A 6,000-nucleotide genomic window follows, 5' to 3' on the forward strand; every position below is an offset into this window, starting at 1 on the left:
AGTTCTGTGAGCCATTGGAGCACAAACTGAAACCCAAGGATGCTCCTATTTATGGCTGGTGAGTCAGATGCACAGATGATAACCTGGATTTGCAAGTGGCAGCTGAGTAGTTGCAGTCTTGTGGAACTGAGGCTCTCTCCAGGTAGTGTCAGAATTGAGTTAAATTATAGGATGTTCAGCTGGGGGCAGGAGAATCAGAGATAAGCTTAGTGTGAGGGAAAACCCACACACACATTTGGTGACCGGAAGTACCAGCAGTGAAGTACTGAGGGTGGAGTATTCCATGACTAGACAGGACACAGAAGAGTTTTTCCTGTATAGTATCTATGAAATAGCAGCAGGTAACAGCATACATATTACACTGATTTTCAAGTAATATGTTGAATACTTTCTTCTTAACATTGGGAATGAGGCAAAAATGCCCAATACAACACAGCACCAGAGTTCCTATCAGGGCAAAGATATAAGAAAAAAGCATAAAGATTTGCAAGTAAGGAACATAGTATCTGTGTTATCTCTATTTGTAGATGAATTTAATTAACTAATGAGTAACTTTACAAATATGATGGTTAATTATTTGTGTTGTATTTTATTTATTTATGCATACAAGAACTGGGGTATAGGCCAGAGGTGCGGGATAGCAGGGGTGAAAGGGCTCACCAGAGACAGAGTGGGGAGCAGAACAGGCAGATCTACTGAAATACACTGCTGAGGGGAGCAGCAGGTGAGACAGGAGAGGTCTGCTGCACCCTGTGGGTAGCTCCCTGGCTGGAGATTGAACTCATGCTGCAGTAGCTGGTGATTGCTTGATAGCACTGAGATTTTACCCACTGTGCCACCAGGGAGGCCAGCACCCAGATACTTTTGATCAAGTGTTATTCTGCATGTTTCTGTGAGGCATTTTTTGGGTAAGGTTAACATTGAAATCAGTGGACTTTGAGGCTGCCCTCCATAATGCTGGGTGGGCCTCACCTGGGCAACTGAAGACCTGAATGGAACAAAAGACTGAACTTCCCTGAGACCAAGGAATTCTGCCAGTAGATGGCTATCACATTGGAAGTGCAACATTAGCTCCCATCTTGCAAATTTTGGACTTGCTAGGCTCCATTATTATGTAATAACCTAAAATAAATTTCTCCTTCTATATGTGCATACTTTATTGATTCTGTGTCTCTGGAGAACTCTACTACCACAAGATAGAAAAATCCAAAGTCAAGATGTAAAAATCAATTGTATTTCTTTTATTTCTGTACACTAACAAAAACCAGAAAAATGAAATACAAAAAACAATTCCATTTATAAAAGAGCATCAAGTAACAGAGAACATTTAGTAATAAATTTAACAAGATGCATGTGCAAACTTCGTCTATATTAAAACTAAATAATGCTGAGAGAAAGTGATATTGCTGAGACAAAAAAAGAGGCATTTCACATTCATGGACTGAAACACTTAATGTTGTTAAGATATCAATGCCAGCAAACTTTTAAAAATAGAAATTGACAAGCTGATTTTAAAAATTAAATGAAAACGGAAAGGACCTAAGATACACAAAACATTCTTGAAAGAGAAAAACAAAACTGGAAAACTTAAATTATTTTATGTCATGACTTATTATAGAGCTCCATTAATTAAGAAAGCATGGTATAGGGCCTCCCCGGTGGCGCAATGGTTGAGCGCTGGGCTGCGAAACTGCTCACAGCCTCTTGCAGCACCGGTTCGAACCCCGGCCGCCGGTGAGGGTCCCACATGGTGCGCAGACCTCTCCTGCCGCCTGCTGCTCCCCTCAGCAGTGTATTTCGTCGGTCTGCCTGTTCTGTTCCCCGCTCTGGCTCTGGTGAATTCTCTCACCCTCCCGCACTTCTGACTGTACCCAGTGCTTGTATAAATAAATAAATCTTTAAAAAAAAAAAAAGGCATGGTATCGTAATAGATAATTAAATTGAATAGAGAATTATTTACAGATTCAATGCAATCCAAAATTCCAATGACAGTTTTCACAGAAGTAGAACAGATAATCCTAAAATTGCATGGAACTTAAACTACCCAGAGGAGCCAAAACAATCTTGAGAAAGAACAAAGATGGAGACATCATATTCCCTGATTTCAAACTATATAGAAAGTATAGTTAGCAAAACTATATGGCCTGGGCAGAATAAACAAGCACATAAGTGGAGGGAACAAAATAAAGAGGAGAGAAACAAATTCATACATAGACAGTCAATTAATTTATGACAAAGGAACCAAGAGTATACAATGGAAAAAGGACAGTTTCTTCGACAAATGGTGTGGGAAATCTAAACAACCACATATAAAAGAATAAAACTGGACCACTGTACATAAAAATTAACTCAAAATGGATCACAAATTTGAATGTTAGATCTGAATTCATAAAACTATAAGAAAACATAAGTGGCAAACTCCTTGACATCAGTCTTGGAGATGATATTTTTGGATTTGACATCTAAAGTAAAGATAATAAGAGCAAAAACAAACAAGTGGGACATCATACTTCTAAAGTTTTTGCACAGCAAAGGAAACCATCAACAAAATAAAAAAGGCAACCTACCAAATGGGAGAAAATATTTGCAAATATGATAAGGGTTTAATAATAAAAAAATAGAAAGAACTCATCTCGTAGCAAACAAAACAATCTGATTAAAAAATGGGCAGAGAGCTTGAATAGATATTTTCTAAGGACATATAGATGGCCAAGATACATGAAGGAAATATAAAGAAAAATCACAATTTTTTGTGATTTTCACTTCATACCTGTTAGAATGGCTGTTATCAAAAAGATAAATAACAAATATTGAGGAGGATGTAGAGAAAACATCTGTGTACTGTTGGTGGGAATATAAACTGTTTCAGTCACTATTGAAAACAGTATGGAAGTTCCTAAAAAAATGTAAAATAAAACTAGCATATAGCCCAGTAATTCCACTTCTAGGAATTTAGCCAAAGAAAATGAAAACACGAACTCAGGAAGATGTGCATTTCAGCATTATTTACAATAGTCAAGATATGGAGGTAAACTAAGTGTCCACTGATAAGTGACTGGATAAGATGTGGTATATACAGCAGGTCCCCTAAAAATATAATTATGATATAACATTGGTGGAAAAAAAGAGATTCTAGCCTATGTTGAACAAAATGGTATTCAAGAACTTGCTTTCATTATGTTGTTTCACTTAGTCAATTTCCAAGCGCCTACTTGAGAGCCTTATTTAGTAAGTGAGGACTTATTATATATGTCTATAGTTATGCTTCATTTAGTGATAAGGATATTTTGAGAAATGTGTCATTAAGCAATATCATTGTGTAACAGCAGCATATAATCACACAAAGATAGTATAGCTTACTATGTAACTGGGCTATACTATATGGTATAATCTACTGGGGTCACCGTAGTTTTTGCAGTCCCTTGTTGACTGAATAGTCATTAAGTGATGTGTGACTATATAGAGAATGGAATATTATTCAACCACAAAAAGGAAAATTTTACTATTTGGGACAATGTGGATGGTCCTTGAGGGCACTATGTTAAATGAAATAAGTGGGAGAGAGAAAGACAAATACTATATGATCTCACTTGTATGTAGAAGCTTAAACAAAATAATTAACTTCTGATAACAGAGAATAGACTGATCATTACCTCGGCTGGATTAGGGTGAAGGATGGACAAAATGGGTGAAGAGGGTTAAAAAGAACAAACTCTCAGCTATAAAATAAATCCGCGGGCAATAATATACAGCTTGGGGACTATAGTTAATAATACTGCATTGTATACTGAAAAGTTGCTGAGGGTGAATCTTAAAACTAAATCAGAAGGAACTTGTAACTATATCTGGTAATGTATGCTAAAAAACTCCAGTGATTATTTTGGAATACAAACAAATATTGAATCATTATGTTGTATACCTCAAACTAATGTTGTGTGTTAATTATATCCAAATAAAAATAAATAAATACAAGCAATTGCGGTAAAATATGCATAGCATAAAACTTACCATCTTAACTACTCTTAAGTGTATGCTTCAGTGGTATTAAATGTCAATACAGGGCCTCCCCTGGCGGCGCAGCGGTTGAGCGCTGGGCTGCGAGGCTGCCCACAGCCTCTGCAGCGCCGGTTCGATCCCGGCCACCGGCGAGGGTCCCACAAAAAAAAAAAAAAAAAAAAAGTCAATACGTTCATGTGCGCAGCTATTACTACCCACCTCTAAAACTCTCGTCACCATGTATATCACTAAAACTCTGTACCCATTAAATAATGACTCCTAATTCCCTCCTTTTTCCAGGCCCTCACATCCACTATTCTACTTTCTGTCTCCATGAATTTGACTACTCTTGATGGCTCGTATAAATAGAATCATTTGTCCTTCTGTGTTCTCACTTTCTTCACTTAACAATGTCCTCAAGTGTTCATTTGTGGTATAGACTATGTCAGAATTTTCTTCCTTTTTTAGGCTGAATAACAGTCCATTGTAGGTATACAACACATTTTGTTTATCAGTTTATCTATCAATGGACAATTGGGTTGCCTTCACATCTTGGTTATTGCAATTAATGCTCTTTGAACACAGATGGGTATACAAGTACCTCTTCAAGACTCTGCATTGATTCCTTTGGGTATGTACACAGAGGTGGAATTGCTGAATCACATGATTTTATTTTCAACTTTTTAATGAACTGTCATACTGTTTTCCATAGCTGCTGCCTCATTTTATATTTCCACCATCAATGCACAAGGGTTCCATTTCTCCACATCCTTGTGAATACTTGTCATTTTCTTTTGGGACAGTATTCATCTTAATGGATATGATTATGGCTTTGGTTTGCATTTTCCTGAAAGCTAAAGATGTTGAGCATTTTTTTCATGTGTCCATTGGTCATTTGTATTGGGAGGAATGTATTTTAAGTCCTTTGCCCATTTTCTACTTGGGTTGGATTTGGTTTAGTTTCTTGCATAGCTGTTTTATGATTTCAGCTTACTCATAAATATTTTTAATAGTACACAAGAACATTCAATCAATATGAAGACATATATACATAAGTAAAGTATCCCATTCATGCCTCCTACCCCAGCATGTCCGTCTCCTCTACCTCCTCGCCCTACAGGGCACGGAACCGCAAACTGGCTGTTCAAATTCCAGCTCTGATACTTACTAGCTGTCAGGTATCAGGTACTTAACACTTCCTTGCTACTACCTACCTCATTGAATTGTAGGGATACTAACAGTACCAGCTGCAGTGAGTTGTTTTAAATGAGTTAATTCAAGTAAAGTGATTAGAACAGTGCCAGGCACATAGTTTAGTACCATATGAGTGTTAACTCTATGATTACTTTGGCATGTCCCCTTGTAGAACTTTCCTGTATCTTTACATACATACATGCACCTTCAGAAACAGATCATTTGGGAGTGTTTTCCCGTATTTGACCAATGTTTTGCCTGCCTTCTCTGGCCATCACACTGTGCCCATTTATAACTCACATGCAATCAGTTTCTGATGCTGAAGGTACACAACTTTTAGCTTTGCTCCCAAGTAACTATAAGCAGATCATTTCCTCCAGCTTTCAGGTGGAATTACAGTAGAGGCTGAACCAATTTTTTTTTCAACTTGTATATATTTATTTTTAACATTTATCATTTTTTAAATTTTTTCAGACAATATTTGCTTCCCCCCACCCTGAACCAAAATTTTTACATTATCCAAAGGGTAATTTTTTAGTGGCTAACCAAGGATCCAGAAGGACTGGGTTCTCATTGGTTTTGCCACTAAGTGTACCTTAAGGTCACGCTGACGTTATCCAGTTCTAAAATCCTTGAGGAGAATGTGCACCTACTTGGAAGGATTTTTTCAGAGAGTAGCAAAGGGCAAACATACCTCACAACAGACAGGAAAACTCTCTAAAACTCTTCTCTGACTCCCCAGAAAGCCACATTTCTTGGCAACAGAGACTTGCTCTCTCTCCCCGTCCCTGCAGAATCCCAAGGCTCCGG

Source organism: Talpa occidentalis, unplaced genomic scaffold, assembly GCF_014898055.3.
Source record: "Talpa occidentalis isolate TD23 unplaced genomic scaffold, MPIMG_talOcc4v2.1 talOcc4.9, whole genome shotgun sequence".
Lineage (NCBI taxonomy): Eukaryota > Metazoa > Chordata > Mammalia > Eulipotyphla > Talpidae > Talpa > Talpa occidentalis.